Genomic DNA, 17,918 nt, shown 5'->3' with positions numbered 1-17,918 from the left:
GCTGAAATGGCGAACATATAAATATGTGTTTAATGGCGATGTCGAGAAAATGTACCGCCAAATTCTCTTGCACCCCGATGACCGAGACTACCAACGGATAATATTCCGAACCCCCGAACACAGTCCAATAAAGGACTACAAGTTAAAAACGGTCACCTTCGGGGTTAACTGCGCGCCTTTCCTGGCTATTCGCACTCTACACGAGCTGGCGAAAGACATAGCCGATTCCCATCCACGCGCAGCCCCAATACTAAAATCCGAGACGTATGTTGACGATATTTTATCTGGCAGTCATGATCTTCAATCAGCCGAGCAATCCCTAACAGAGACTATAGACGCTCTCAATTCAGCCGGCTTTCCCCTAAAAAAGATCACGGCAAACCATCCCAACATCCTCCAAAAAATATTGAAAACTGATCTGCTGGAAACAAACTTTCTCGAGTTCGAAAAGACTAGCACAACCAAGACCCTGGGCATCCAGTGGAACGCCCTAACGGATACATTCTCGTATACCGTCGACTCAAATCCGGCATCCACTGCAGTCACGAAGCGGCAAATCCTCTCCTCTATTGCGAAACTTTTCGATCCCGCAGGGTGGCTGACGCCCATAATGATCCAAGCGAAGATGCTCATGCAAGAATTGTGGTTAGATGGGACCGAATGGGACGAGAAGGTTAAACCCATCCGTATAGCCAAATGGGCGCAGTTCTCTCAAAACCTTCCCTCTATCTCAGCCATCCAGATACCCCGATGGATGAATTTTACGCCCGATCAATACGTTGAGCTCCACGGATTCAGCGACGCCTCAGAAAAGGCTTATTGCGCAACCCTGTACCTAAGAAGTACCGTCGGTACTCAGGTCCACTCTCACCTTATAGTGTCCAAAGGCAAAGTGGATCCTCTCAAAACTATTAGTCTGCCACGCCTGGAGCTATGCGGAGCGCTCTTATTAGCAAAATTAGTCGCAGTAGTCCAACCCCATCTCGGCCTAAGTCAAAAAAAAATTAATCATGTGGTCCGACTCGGAAATCGTGCTAGCCTGGCTGGAAAAGCCACCCCACTCGTGGAAAACTTACGTCTCTAACCGAACAGCGCAGATCATAGACCTCGTTGGAAATGTCCCTTGGCGACATGTGCGAAGCAAAGACAAGCCCGCGGATCTTGGAACCAGAGGATGCAGCCCCGACGATCTCTCTAACTCATCGCTATGGTGGAATGGTCCAGAGTGGCTTTCCCGACCCCCCGAGGACTGGCCAACACCAACGGCCAGAAATATTGTACCCCCCGAACTTCGCCGAGTCGAATCACTGCATGCAGCGGATGAGTCAGAAGACTTCTTGGAACGGTTCTCCTCCTATTCCCGCGCACTACGCGTAACAGCGTACAGGTTAAAATTTGTAACTCGGCTGAGAAATGCCGTAGGAGGCAGTCGTACCCCTAACGATCCCGCCCTCTCTTACGCCGACGTCATGCGCGCGAAAATCCGTCTGCTGAGCTTGACTCAGTCGAAATTCTTCGCTTCCGAAAGAGCCTCCCTCGAAAATTCAAAACCAATCGGAAAGCGAAGCCCCCTACTGGCACTTGACCCCTTCCTGGACACAAACGGGATTCTCCGGGCCAACGGAAGATTAGTAAACGCCGACATGACCTACAATGAGTGTCATCCCATCATTCTCCCCGAAAAGGCTAGATTTACTACCCTTTATATAAGGTTTCTACACGAGAGCTTCCTCCATGCGGACCTCCGCCTCCTGCAACAAGCTATGAGGCAGGAATTCTATACCCCCCGACTCAAACCTCAGCTGAAAAAATGTATATTCCAATGTAAAGTCTGCACCATTCATAAGCGACAAACGCAATCCCAAATAATGGCAGCTTTACCCCCCCCCCCCCCCCCCCCCCCCAACGATGCACTTTCGCGCCCCCCTTCACTACTACTGGCGTAGACTTCGCCGGCCCGTTTCACATCAAAGCTTCGATGCTCCGATATCCAACCCTCGTAAAAGGTTATGTGGCCGTTTTCGTTTGCTTCACTACCAAGGCGATCCACCTGGAATTGTGTTCGGATCTCACTAGTAAGGCTTTTCTCGCTGCCTTCGCCAGGTTTGTAGGGCGTCGAGGGTACCCGAAACAAATGATGAGCGACAACGGCACAACATTCATTGGTGCTAAGCGAGCTACCGAAGTAGAGTTCGTCGCCTTCCTCAACGAAGTCTCGACAGATATTGTCCAAAAGTATGCGCCACAAGGCATCGATTGGAAATTTATACCCCCCGGCGCCCCCTACATGGGCGGATTATGGGAATCTGCCGTCAAAAGCTTTAAAACCCATTTTAAAAAGGTTGCCGGAACACACAGCTTCACCTTTGAAGAATTCTCAACTCTATTAATTCGTATCGAGGCCGTTCTCAATTCTCGCCCTATCTCCCCGCTTTCCCAGGACCCAGCGGATCTCACCGCCCTCACACCTGGCCACTTTCTCCGAGGCGCACCCCTCCTCGCCATCCCCGAGCCGAACTATGAACACCTCTCTATGATCAACCGTTGGGACCGGTTGAAAGTTTTACATCACCAGTTCAGCAAGCGCTGGAAGAATGACTATCTCATGGAGTTACACAAGCGTTATCGATGGCAAACCGCTCAGCCTCCCCCTAAAATCGGCGATCTAGTCGTCATCAAGGAAGACAACCTACCCCCTACCGAATGGCGCCTAGGACGCGTGGAAGACACCCATCTAGGAAGAGACGGCCATATCAGAGTAGTCGACGTACGCACCCAAAATGGCGTTTTCACCAGGCCGCTGACAAAATTGTGCTTCCTGCCACCACCAGAGCCCGACTCAGATCCCCATGGTTCCCTATCATCGCCCGAACCAACTACAGTCCACTAAGCTTATCTATCGACACTATTTCAGCACCCAACTGAATCGTCCCGTGTCTCTCACAGGCAGTCCCTAACTCGACGCGTATTCTCAGGCGTAAAACTACCATACATCTATATGCTTTCTTCCGACAGTTGGATCGTCAGCGCCCTCCGGTTCCAACACCCCGACGCTCGCTGTCATCGCAGTGGTTGTGCCCGTGGTCCGCTCGCAACGTAACGAGACAGTGCCGGATTATCGAAAATGCCGATTGTGCATGCGGCATCACGCACTCCTGAGGTGCCCTGTCTTCGCAACTATGCAGCCGCAACAACATACGTTAATCGCTAGGGCACACCAGTACTGTCTAAATTGTTTGGCGCTGTCCCATCGCACCAACGAGTGCACCTCCACCGAACGCTGTCGGGTCTGCGGGCATCCTCACCATACTTTGCTACACCGGGAGACCGGAGGTCGCCAGCCGCCGTACGTCATACCATCACAACAGGCAACTCGTTCTCAACCACGTCATCCGGAGCAGCGCCGTCCCGATCCCGCCGTTCAACATCGCACTGCGCGTCGTCGTCAACAATCTAATGGGCGCGCACCACCCACACATCCAACCCCGCGACCTAGCGTCGGAGACCGTACCATCCGGTGCACGGCCACCGGCTTGCGCACATCCATGTATAAAAAAAAGGTTGGAAAGATCCTGATCCAGGAAGCAGTACGCGCCTTGCAGGAGCTCAAACAGACATTAGGCGCTTAGTGCGCCTAGGCGGCCCAGGATGTTTACGCGGTGTAGGCTGTCATCCGTCCCATTTTATACGTAGCTCTATGAATTTATATATTTAACCCGTACTTGGTATTATATTCGATTATTGAATTGTATCGTATCGAACATCTATGAATTTATATATAACCCGTATCTTGCATTGTATTCGATTATTGACTTATATTTTTTATATTGAATTACCCACAAAATCAATGAATTGTATTTACCCTTAAATTCCCTATTGGGTCTCCTCATGGACGTGTGGCAGCCTCCACCGCGAAAATCCACCAAATTTAATTCGCCGCAAATGCAGGATGGCGATCTGGCATGATCGCCATCTGTCAGAAAACCACCACCTGTGGTTATCAGAATTATTATTATTGTCATTGTCATCTGAAAAAGTTCACACGCTTTTGTAAAAATTTCCTTGTTTTTTATGCAAAACAATACCTTTGATTATTATATATATTTTGCGATCATACGAAGTAACAAGTTTCATACGGTTTCATTGGCATTTTTCTCGATATTGCTTTGTGATATTGCGGTCCTGTACCTATTGTTATTACATCTCAAAAAGCAGTAATTAATCACTAATAAATAAGTGTGTGATATTGAAACGAGTGTTTTCTTCGAGCTGCAATTTTAAACGGATACAAAATTCTTTGACTACCTAAGCCCCATACGCAGAGAATAATACGCCGGGATCATCATCTGCTCAAGTTTCTGATCACTGGAAGGGCGGACAGTGGACAAGGCTGCGTATCATATCCTTTTATCGGCTATCAGGTGTATTTTGCCACACAACTCGGTGCTCACCCGCATACGTATTGATACTTTGCATTGCCATAATCTCCATCGTGTACACAATCCCAGGTAATTTGCTTCATAATATACGACGGTAAGTCCCTCATGTAGTGAAGTAAGAAACGATAGCCTGCTTGCAGCAGTACCGCTTAGCGCACTACCTCCTAAAGCCCATTCTCACCCAGCAGTGGAGAGAGAACACCCCAACTAACCCCACAACGACGATCAGTAGGCTGACTGATTATCTAGGTGTTAATGAGTATTTTAAAGGGGAGTGTGCCTTAGTTCTATAGATGACCGCCTTTTCGAGATATTGCCATAAAAGTGGACCAGGGGTGACTCTATAATGTATTCGTACGATATGGGTATGAGATTAAAGGTATTAATGAGGGTTTTAAAAGGGAGCGCGTGTTCGAGATATCGACCAAAATGTGGACCAGGGTGACCAGAATATCATCTGTCGGGTACCGCTAATTATTTATATATGTAATACCACGAACAGTATTCCTGCCATGATTCCAAGGGCTTTTGATTTCGCCCTGCAGAACTTTTTCATTTTCTTCTTCTTAATATGGTACGTGTCACACCCATTTTACCAATTTTTTTTCTAAAGTTATATTTTGCGTCAATAGGCCAATACAACTACCATGTTTCATCCCTTTTTTCGTATGGTATATAGTTATGGCATTTTTTTAATTTTTAGTAATTTTCGATATCGAAAAAGTAGGCTCGGTCATAGTCGGATTCCGCCCATTTTTAATACGAAGATAAAGTGAGCTCAGATAAGTACGTGAACTAAGTTTAGTAAAGATATATCGATTTTTGCTTTCGTGTTAACGGCCAAGAGCAAGGACAGACGGTCGACTGTGTATAAAAACTGGGCGTGGCTTCAACCGATTTCGCCCATTTTCACAGAAAACAGTTACCGGTATAGGAGATATGCCCTTACCAAATTTCACAAGGATTGGTTTATTTTTGTTCGACTTACGGCATTAAAAGTATCCTAGACAAATGAAAGGAAAAAGGGCGGAGCCACGCCTATTTTGAAAATTTCTTTTATTTTTGTATTTTGTTGCACCATAGCAATTCTGGAGTTAAATGTTGACATAATTTACTTATATACTGTAAAGATATTGAATTTTTTGTTATAATTTGACTTTTAAATTCTTTTTTAAAGTGGGCGTGTTCGTCATCCGATTATGCAAATTTTTATTTAGCACACATATGGTTCATCATGATATCTTCAATGTCTGCCAAATTACAGCTTGCAAAACTTTTAAATTACCTTGTTTTAAAAGTGGGCGGTGTCACGACCATTGCCCAAAATTTTACTAATCTATTTTTCGTCATAAGGTCAACTCACATACCAAGTTTCATCGCTTTATCTGTCTTTGGTAATGAATTATCGCACTATTTCGGTTTTTCGAAATTTTCGATATCGAAAAAGTGAACGTGGTTATAGTCCGATTTCGTGCATTTTAAACAGCGATCTGAGATGAGTGCCCAGGAACTTACATACCAAATTTCATTAAAATACCTCAAAATTTACTCAAGTTATCGTGTTTACGGACGGGCGGACGGACGGACATGGCTAAATGAATTTCTTTTTTCGCACAGATCATTTTGACATATAGAAGTCTATATCTATCTCGAAAGTTTATGCCGTTACGGATTACGTCATGTTACGTTACGTTATGCGAACAAAGTTAATATACTCTGTGAGCTCAGCTCAACTGAGTATAAAAATAGGTAGGTACTTTGAGTGAGGATGCAAATTTTAAAATTTTTTGTGGTCTGCGTGAAATAATTATGACCATGAACCACTTATTTCAACAATATATGACGTAAACGTAAGCTTTCGGTGAAATTTGAAGCCTCTAGCTGATAAAATGGGGCAGTAACATGCCAACCTAATATAAACGCACGCAAGTCATTTTCTGTCAAAAATGTCTCATGCACATATAACTTGTATGAGAACAACCCAAATTGAATTTGCTGCGTGAAAGCCTAACCCGATTTCCAATTTTTGTTCTGCGTGACATTTAGATTTGACGTTTGCACACATGCTTTACATTTTCGCAACGCATGCTTATTTGGGTTAGGGCAAAAAACGCCGGTTGTTTGCGTGCGCTAAAAAAACGCAGTGCGGTTTTATTAGGTTGGCATGTAATTACGAAAAGCTTCGTATCTAAGCAATCGGTTGAGGGGATATATGCTATATATACGGCCGATCTCATCCATTTCTTCAGGCAACAACATGTACAATATACGAAAGCATTTGATGAAGTTTGAAGCTTCAGTCTGATAAATTGAGGAAGATATGAGAAAGATCCTCTTTTATGAAAAATCGGTTGTATGCTATAGTGGTCCGACCCGGTCGGTTCCGACAAATGTCTAATCGGACACCAAAATATACCCGCTCACCAAATTTTATCAAGATATCTGAAAAATTGAGAGACTAGTTTGAATACAAACAGACATACGGACAGACGGAGATGGCTAAATCAACTCAGCTCTTCATCCTGATTGTTTCGGTATACTTATTGGTGGGTCTATCTATTTTTCTTTAAGGACTTACAATTTTGATATTCGCGACAAAGTTAATATACCATTTCATTTTCATGAAAGGTATAATTAAAAGGACCACGACACCATTCGCAAGAGAAGCACGGCCTATATCTATTCGACTAAAGTTAGTTGAGGGCAACTCTATAGCAAAGCATGACTTTCTTAATTCAAGTCAAAAAATATAGGGCGTCAATATAAGGGTGTTAGTACCACGATCGCGAATCCGAAAACGGAAATCAGAAATGTTGCGTCTATCAAAAATATTCCTTTGCACACAATTTTTTCCCGTGTACAACAATATTACAACAACTACACGAAACGTCCCAATTTCATTTGCAAATATCTCTTCACAGACGAAAACGTTTAGTTTCCGTTTTCAGAGTCCTGATACTGGGTTCAAAATATGTTTTCAAACCTTCCTCTTGACATTTCTAAGATCATGTGCAAGGCCTATTACATTAGACTCACAAAGGGGCTCATATGTGTGAAGAGAGAAGACTTAAGGCTCACGATGGGCACACTAACAGGACACTGCTTTCTGGCGTCACATGCTTATAAGTTGGGCCTCGTCACGTGAATAGCAGGTACAGGAAGTGCGAGGTGCAAGAAGAAACGTTTGAGCACATTCTCTGTTCGTGTCCTGCGCTCGCCAGGTTAAGGCACAAGCTATTAGGGGCGGCAAAGTTGCCAGATTTCGAAGCAGCAATTAAGCCGGGTCCTAGAAAACTGCTAGTATTTGCCAAAAGGGCGGAATTATTCTATAACATAAGCCCTGGCACCTGATTGGGGTTCTTCCGTTTGGTCGTCCAACAAATTCTGGTAACACTATGGACACATTTAGTCTAGGTGAGGTCTTTATTGACCGGACATGTATTAAGAGTGTCATGCTGTCGTATAGACTTACCTAGTAGGCAAGTATTAAAAAAATACCCGCGTCTGATTTTTTAGGCAATTGCCCTACAAAAGTTGTTAGCTTTTGCAAATAAAATAAACAGTTAATAGTGCACGTTAGGAAACAATTTATAGTTAGCTTGTTCCTAGCTTCTTTCCCTGCTGGGTACCTATGCAAATAATATTTCTCGCAAAATAATATAGAACCAAGGCATTTAGTTAAATCTTCTTCATGAAATATAAATGAAGAAATTTCGATTTGATTCTCGCACTTCGATGTTCTGCTTTAACTCGAGCTAAGCTTTGTTTAGACTATTTTGGCTGAATCCTTTATGGTGCAGCACTACACCATTCTTTTTTAAATATATAGCGACCTCGTGCATTCAAACATTCATCTTCCTTTTTTATCCGTACGTCATGCGAAACAGCCACATATGATTCATTTAAGCAAAACTTAGGCACACTGTACAGTGGCGGCACTGCTAGAGGACTTTTTCCTTGAATGATTCCAGAGCTGGTGTCTGGAACTAGGGGTTGCCAATGCTTAGCTGGTTAAATTAAAAGGATCTGCCACAAGTAGGGGAGGTTGACAGTTCAAATCCTGTGCCATCGTCAGAAGTATCACTGTAAGAAACCTCCTTTCCAACGTCTCCGATGGAGCTGGTGGTGTTGGTCGAAGTAATTTTACATAACCATATACATATGTTTTGTGGGAAACCAAATTCAGACAAAGAGACATATAGACAACTCCTTCTCGTGCCATCAAAAGTGGTTTTAAAATCGACGAAGAGCAAGCTTGGTTGCTAGTCGCACCGTTCTGCAGTGTTTATACACTCTTCTCGTTGCACTCGAACTCTACGCAGTCTGCACACAGCGTTTGATTTATGCTGAGTTAAATATTATTGCTTTGATGTGGATTTAGACAAAATACTCATGTGTTGACCTAAACAACAGCCTTTTCCTGTACAGTATTTTTGGATGTAAAACTATCGTACCCGTCCTGCTAAATAGTGCAAAAGCATGGGCCAAGACAACTTCAGACAAAGAAGCTCTGGGGGTGCTAGGTAGACAAATTTTTATAAAAATTTACGGACTTCTGCGCGTTGGCGACGGCGAGTACCGAGGAAGATTTTATGATGAGCTGTATGAGCCTACGCAGACATCAACATAGTTCAGCGACTTAAAACGCAGCGGTTACGCTGGCTAGGCATTGTTATGCGATGATGCTCCGGTTAAGAAAGTACTTTTGACGGAGCACACCTATTGAAGCAGAAAAAGAGCGCGGCCCCACTCCACTTGAAAAACAAGGTAGAAACGATATAAATTTCCATGATGTGACCAACTGGCTAGTTAACTCATATGAGAAGCGACTTGGATGGTCATAATCGCTTAAGCTGTTAGGGCCAATTAAGTATGTAAGTAAGACAATCGGTAGCGTACATTTGTGTTGCCTCAGTCCATTTCGCTTCCCACGGCAGCCGGTTCTATGTACCGTAGCGACTCGGACTGTCATTTCAGTTAATTTTTTGCGTCCTCCCAACAAGTTGTCATCCTCCAAGCAGATCCTTGCAGTGGGACTGCTACATATTTCCCTGCTTCGGGAAGTTATTGAGCCTAATTCGGGTCCAGAACCTTGTTCCGGTTCAGAGAAATGGATTTGTTGTGTGTGCCGGAAATTAGTCTTTTTTTAGGATGGTCACACTCATACCAGTGTGTCACGTGCAAAGGATGGTTGCATCGCGCGGGGTGCTCTGGGCTTGATTAAACTACTCTTCGGTATCTTTACAATTATAGTTCTAACACTTAGCTTTGTTCCTTCTACTTAGCACTGCAGTAGCCATCTTCGTTGTTTTCTCGATTCCTGTCTTGCGTTAGCTACGTTTGTTGTGCTGTTCGTCAAAAAAGGGTGATCCTATATGAGGCCCTGAACTACTTCACATTCCTTAATATGAGTTCGGGTAATATTCCCCTAATGAATCTTCAGAGAATGAAATAGAAAACACAATTATTTTTCTAAAACTTTATATTTTATGTTCCAAGATTGAAATTTGCTTAGTTCTTTCCTAAGCTCGATTTGATCTGTCCTTATAGGGATAAAGGACTTCAGACTTATTCCAGTGGAGGAACTATTCCATCTGGGGCCCGTGGCAAATTTGTTTGACCCTAATGAATTTACAATAGACCAAATAGCCAAGTTACCAAACCTGCCTTGTTTCATAGACTTTCTTAAATAGGTTTTTATCAAATTTAGTTTTGAAAATTATCGGTACTAGCTGTAGCCACAGGAATTGTAAAACAAAAAAACAGTAATGCAGTGTATAATTCAGGAAAGCTCCAAGACATAAGGTGATTTTTTATTATTAATAAATAGAGACCTTTTCGGCTACATGACGATTTTTCTATTTCGTCTCTGAAAGTGGACCGAAATCTAAGAATTTATCTGGAAAATATTTCAAATATTTTTTTTATATATCTCAACAAATTCTATAGCTTTTTTTAATAGATCAGTGTCATTTAAAACTTTTAAAAGGGTAGGCTGCAAAACACTGAAAATTGAAACAATTTCATTCATTGTAATGAAACATGATCTCAGTTGGTTTATAATTACGCCCAACACTCGATAAAATATGTTCACTTTGAATAAAGTTTCCAGATCTTGGAGACGCTGATCTTTCAAAATGGCATTTTACCTTCCTCTGACGAGTTTTAGAAAATTCAGAAGTGATGGACCATTTTTCTGCTACACTATTTGCTTGCATTTTAAATTTTCAAATTAATGTCGACACCTTTCCAATTCGTCTAGACAAATTTTCAAACGTATTAAGGCATGTCATTAACTTGAAGTTTTCTTCTGGCCTTTAGTTATCACACTTTGGGGTTTAATCAGATTTATAAGTTCTTATTAAAACCCAAAGTGTGATAACTAAAGGCCAGAATAAAACTTGAAGTTAATGAAATTTGTCTAGACTGGAAAGGTGTCGACATTAATTTGAAAATTTAAAATGGAAACAAATAGTGTAGCAGAAAAATGGTCCATCACTTCTGAATTTTATAAAACTCGTCAGAGGAAGGTAAAATGCCATTTTGATAAGCTTTGCAAAGGGCAGCGTCTCCAAGATCTGGAAACTTTATTCAAAGTGAATATATTTTATATATAATTTTCAAATAAAATAAAATATTCAGGTACAATATAAAAAAAATATTTTTGAGCCTTTTGGCCCGGGGCCCTCATGGGACGGGTGCCCATGGCATTTTTCCAACCCTGCAAACTTATTGTTACGCCAATGACTTATTCCCACTTTGGTTAGGGCCCGCAACATCTGTGAAGTCTAGGAAAATTTTTTATGATCGCCATCTCGTAGAAAACATTGGAACATTTAAATCTTTCCCCTTTTGTTTCTACAGTCAAGATTCGAAATAGAATGCGGCTTTTTTTGTCCATACTAACAACAACTGCAAAATTAACTTCACTGATGTGTTTTTAATTGTATTTATTGTTCACTTATGTAGTTCAATTCACTTTTCTATATTCTGTTTGCTTTTGTGTGCGATGACAATCGAATTTATGGCCAAATGAAAGTTGTGCCACTGTTCATTCCATTTCCATAGGGGGCTTCACCCTATTTTACCATATTTCTTTACTTGCATGCACCAACTAATTACAAATTTTGCAAAATTGCTTTCCGGTGTCATTGTCATTGTTTTTAGGTGAATGTGAATGTTGTGAATTTATGAGTATAAGTAAAAACGCTATAGGGCTTGTGGTTTTCTATTGCACTTTCAGTTTTTGCTCTAAACTACGATTTTTCAAATCATTTATTTGTTGTTAATGATTATGTCGCACATATTCTTAGAGATAAACGATGTGTAAAGTCGGTGGTGTTTGTTTTGGAAAAACAGTGAATATGTAGTTAACAACTCATAGTTTTTTATAGCTAAGCATGTATGTCTACTTAATAGCGAAATTTTGCTGAGTCAGTACTTAATGAGCAGACATAATAAATTATTATGTGAAATAGAAAAGACGAGAATCGAATAGCATTTATGTCAAGCATAAACTTTTTTAAAGTGCGTAGTCAAAAAGAATAATAATCGTTGTTAGAAATTTTATTAACTCTTTAAAAACCTTCACTTATGAGCAAATCAATTTTCGCCCTTGACGCTCACCAAAACCTTTAGGTTAGGTTAGGTTGAACTGGTAAATAAAGACCTCACATAGGCTGAATGTGTCCATAGTGCTACCAAAATCATGTGCCAGGACTTATGTGATAGAACAACTCCGTCCTCTTGGCAAATACTGTAAGTTTTCTAGGACTTAGCTTAATATCTGGAGCTTTGATATGGCGAACGAAGGGCACGAACACAGGACGTGATCAACCGTTTACCCCTGCAGCTCGCATTTGCTTAATCTGCTCTTACGGACGAGGTCTAACTTATAAGCATGTGCGACCAGAAGGCAGTGTACAGTTCGTATGCCCATCGCGAGCCTTTAGTCTTCTCTCTTCAGAAATATGAGCCATTTTGTAATCTTATATTGTAGGATGCCCATGATCTTAGGAATTCTGCAAAGCCGCGCTTGTGCCCACGCTTTACTTGCTTTGTGGGTCATATGCAGCTCCTGTTTCCTTTTAATTTCTCCCAAACGAACTGGGACATCTACCATCAATTCGGCGTGTGCTGCACCCTACTTCGCCAATTTACCGGCCTTTTCGTTACCTTCTATCCCTTTTTGACTGGAAAGCCAGTAAGATGTATGGTGCGGCCTGAGCGAAATTTGTTCAATGCTTCTATGCATGCCAAGCGGCTGCCGCGGTGTGCTGGTAGCGTGCCTCGCCTACCACACCGAAGATCCTGGGTATACGCCACAATAAACCAATATCAAAAGTTTATATTGAATAACGCCATATCTCAGCATTTGGTTGAAAAACGCTCTATTTTAGAATTCGGTTGAACATAGCCCTTTCTCAGAATTTGTATCATAAACAGCAAATGTCAAAATGTTGTTGTTGTTGTTGTAGCAGTGCTGCGCCCCACCTAATAGTTGCGACCGATCACAAATTGTCATCAATATCCTCTAACGGGAGTCCCAAGAAACTTGCTGTTTCAACAGGGGTGGACCATAATGGAAGGGGTGTTAGAGGCGTTGGTTCCACATTGCAATTAAAGAGATGGTTGGTGTCAAGTGGGACACATTGCAAGCGGGGCATACATGTTGTGTGTCGGGGTTGATTCTGGATAGGTAAGAGTTTATCCTGTTACAATATCCAGAAAGAAGTAGAGCTAGAGTGACTTGCGTTTCCCTGGGGAGTATGCTTTCCTCTTCCGCAAGTTTTGGCTACTGTTCTTTGAGTACTGGATTCACCGGGCAATTCCTGGCATTAAGGTCCGACGCCTGTTTGTGGAGTATGTGGTAATAAGCGTTTCTTTGTCTTTTCCCCAAGTACTGGCAGCAAGGGATTTGAGGATTTTATTACGGCTCTGGATTTTTGGAACAATTGCGGCTGAGTGCTCACCAAAATGTAGATCATGATCAAACGTCACACCCAAGATTTTGGGGTGTAGGACAGTCGGTAGCGTAGTGCTGTCGACGTGAATGTTCAAAATGGTCGACATTTGGGACGTCCATGTTGTAAATAAGGTCGCGGAGGATTTAGTCGGTGATAGTGCCAGGTTTCGCGAGGCGAAAAAACTGGAGAGATCAGGGAGGTAGCTGTTCATTCTGTTGCAAAGCTCATCGATCTGCGGGCCTGGGCCTGTGGCCATTATTGTGCAGTCATCGGCGTAGGAAACGATAGTAACTCCTTATGGTGGTGAAGGTAGCTTAGATATGTAGACATTAAACAAAAGTGGGGATAGGACACCGCCCTGTGGCACCCCTTGTTTAATTCTTCTTGGTTTTGATGGTTCATTTCTAAATTGCACCGATGCCTGCCGACCACCAAGATAATTTGCGGTCCACCTTTTAAGACATGGCGGAAGGAAGGGTAGACCCTTCCAGGTCTTGCAGTAACGTGCCATGGTTGATCTTATCAAAAGCTTTTGATAGGTCTAGCGCAACGAGTTCTGTTCTATGGTGGGGGTTTTGATTTAAACCGCAATTTATCTGGGTGCTGATGGCATTTAGCGCGGTGGTGGTGATATGGGGTTTTCTGAAGCCATGCTGATGACAGGCTAGCTGCAAATTTGCTTAGAAGTAGGAGAGCAAAATGGCTTCAAGCGTCTTGTCTACTGGCGATAGGAGAGATATCGGGCGATATGACTCTCCTATGTTAGCTGGTTTCCCAGGCTTTAGCAGCGGTACCACCTTGGCCATTTTGTATTTTTCGGATATGAAAAAGGTGGAAAGAGATAGGTTGAAGACATGTGCTAAATATTTGAAACCCTCTTTCCCTAGGCTTTTAAGCATCGGCATGGCTATGCCGTCTGGGCCCACCGCTTTGGATGGTTTAGCATGACCGATGGCATCCTCAACCTCTTTGGCGGTCATGGTAATTGGTGACGCGCCGCGTCCTCCGTCTATCTTTGTCGACCGTAGAATGCATTATATATTGTCGGCAGAAAGCGCTCGCGCATTTTTTCGCATCCGACAGCGCTTTATCGTCAAAGGTGATGGAAACTTTGTCATTGTGTATAGACGGATTAGATAGGGATTTTACGGTGGACCAAAGTTTGCCTACACTGGCAGAGAGGTTACAATCGCTTAGGTGCTCCTCCCATTTCGCCCGCTTGTGTTCATCCACAAGCAATCTGATGCGTTGGTTTATATCCCTTATTTGGGGGTCACCGGGATCGAGCTGTCTTATAAGGTTACGTTCTCTCGATAAATTTGCGGCCTCCGCCGGGAAGTGTGACCGAATTTTGGGAATTCTACCGGCGGGAATGAAACGAGTCGAGGCGGATTCAATGACCTTGCGGAAAGCACGCTCTCCTTGGCGGGCATCACTCGGGATAGGGAGGGTAGCAAAGCGGTTGTCTGTAAATGATTTGTATTCGTCCCACTTTCCTTTTTTAAAGTTTTTCTGTGATGATGAAGTCGGCGGTACGCTCGAGAGAAATAAGTATAGGCAGGTGGTTGGATGCCAATGTTACCATCGGCTGCCAGCTGACGCAGTTTACGAGTTCTGCGCTCACGATTGAAATTTCAGGCGAACTGTCACAGCTTCCTACCATACGTGTGGGGGCGTTTCCGTTTATTGTGCAGAACTTCGTTTCTTCTATTTGATCCGCCAAAATCTCACCCTTACTGTCCGCCCGCAAGTTTGAATGCTATAGATCGTGATGGGCATTTAAATCGCCTAAGATAATGCGATTTTGCCAGTGAGTAAGGCGCTGATATTAGGGCGGTATCCACTGGGGCAAGAGGTGACAAAATGCATTGCTAGGGCGTTTTTGAAACAAAATCTGAGATCGGACTATCTTGAACCGAATTCTGAGACAGGGCATTTTTGAAACGAATCCTGAAAAATAGCCTTACCCAAACGTTTTCTGAGACAGCTCGTTATTGAAAAATCAGCCAACATAGGGCGATATTCCGCTCAGTAGTCAATATACTTAGGGTACTCACAGTCCCCTTTTAAAGTTAAAATGATCAAATTGCGCCTCGTTATCATATAGGAACTGTGAGCACCCTTTCACCTATTTTAAGTAATTATTTTTTAGTAAACTATGAAAATGGTAATACTTCACGATTATTAGTTTAAAATTACACGAGTAACTATAGCGTTCTAAGGAATTTTTATCACACTACTTTTGCAGAATCTACGATTGGGATGGATATTTTTTTTTCAAATCAGTGGATAGCAGGATGTATTGTGTACCTTCAAAGCCGACATGCCAACCGTTTTTGGCCTCAGAGTCTCCTCAGTATGTTAACCTCCATACAAAAGATAAATTTGGGAACATGCACTCGAACTCGGCTAGTCATTTTTGTTCGATATATTCCTTTCTACATGTAGAACCACATGTGGAATGCGAGCAGCAACTTCTATTGATATGTACTACCCAATAAGGTCTTGAAGTTTTCTTCATAATAGATTACGCATTTAGGAGCAACCCTAAAAAAAGTGTCCTTTCCTTTTACCGCGAAATCTAGCCGTGACCGCTTTACTTTGAAAGCTCGAAACCTCTGGTTCTCTTGCCATTGTTTACACCGATGCCACAGCCATAAAAGAGACACTGGCGTATCTTCAAGAAGACCACAACCTGAAATCAACCAAGGAGGAACAGCTGTCCAGAGTCTTTTTAGGACATGATCCTCTAAATAATTTTTAAAGAAAATGGACGTCATAGGGCTTATTTCATTTCGAAGAGCAAAGGAGACCCCAAACCTAAATCGCGTTACTACACACTGTGAAGGAAAATGACGGAGAGCTTAATTTAGCGATGCCTTACGGCAGTCATGGAAAGTGGAGGTGAACTACTCCATCGACATGATTGTTCCGATTGTGTTAACGGACAGAGGAACAGACGGACGAACGGACATGGCTCAATAAAAATTTTTTTCGGTACTGATGATTTTGATATATGGAAGTCTATATCTATCTCGATTCCTTTATACCTGTACAACCAACCGTTATCCAATTAATGTTATAATATCCTGTGTACAAGTACAGCTGGGTATAACGAACAAGTAGGGATGTCTAAATTCGGATGCAATCGAACACAATATACTCAGCCTGAGTTTCAATGGTACAGTTCATTTCAGATAAATTACTTTTTCAAATTTTGTTACAAGGGATTTGTTTTTTTTTGAGGCTCTAGAAATGTTGCGTAATGCTTGATCGGAGTAGGGGCGTGGCACCGCCTATTGACAAAAATGTATCCCAATTGTTAAAAATAAAATAAATATAAGGCGCGATAACCTCCGCAGAGATCTAAGGCAGAGCTTCTCTTCCAATTTGCGTCGTGCTCCTCTTGATTTTCCCTACTAATTGGCCGGACGGGACCTACATGTTTTATGCCGACTCCGAACGGCATCTGCTAGACAGATGACTTTTCACTGGGAGCTTTTGATGGCAGAAATACACCCGGAGCGCTTGCCAAACACTGCCGAAGGGCGACCCCGCTTAGAAAAATTTTCTTCTAAATGAAAAAACTTATTTCTAAAATTTTGATGTTGCTTTGCCCGGGGTGCGAACCCAGGGCATACGGTGTGGCAGGTGGAGCACGCTACCATCACGCCACGGTGGCCGCCAAATTCCCAATTGTTACTTACAATAAAACTTGGTAAGTGAAATATCATTGATACAAAACTATTTTTCGCTTAGACGTAGCTTATTGTTCTAAATCACGACCCTTTAAAACATTTTTTATATAAAAGTGGGCGCACATTTTAAATGATCCCGTCCAGTTTCACTAGAAATATTACCTGCTAGAAGGAAAATATGTGTACGCAATCTTATTACGATCCCTTGATTTTTCTTCGAGTTATGGCTCCCGAAACATATAAAATTGCTTTGTCATAAAAAGGGCGGTGCCCCGCCCACTTTAAAAAATTTGAACTTCTTTCTTATTTCTTGTTATATCTCCGCCATTGATATAAATTTTGCAAAGATATAACTTATTTTATTCATCCACGACCTTTTTAAAAATCTTTCCTTAATAGTAAAAGGGTTTTGATTTATGATTAATGATATTTGTAACATTGATTTTATCACAAATGGACGGGGCCACGCCCATTTTCAAATTTTTATCAAGAATCTCAATATCAGTCAACGCGTTTGTGAATGTATGTTACAATTGGGCGTGGTTATCATCTGATTTCGTTCTTTTTAAATAGTGATGAGAGATGAGTGTCAGGAAACCCATATACAAAATTTCAGTAAGATACCTCAATATTTACTAAAGTTATCGTGTGCGCAGACTGACGGACGGACAGCGAACAGATGCACGGCCATGGCTAAATCAATTCCTTTTTTTATTCTGAGCGTTTTGATATAAGGAAGTCTATATTTATCTCGATTCTTTATTTTACTATGCGCAATGATTAGATGTTCACAAATTGGCGCAGTGGCCACAAAT

This window comes from Eurosta solidaginis, unplaced genomic scaffold, assembly GCF_040869045.1.
Source record: "Eurosta solidaginis isolate ZX-2024a unplaced genomic scaffold, ASM4086904v1 ctg00001046.1, whole genome shotgun sequence".
Lineage (NCBI taxonomy): Eukaryota > Metazoa > Arthropoda > Insecta > Diptera > Tephritidae > Eurosta > Eurosta solidaginis.
Note: the sequence above shows the minus strand (reverse complement) of the source record.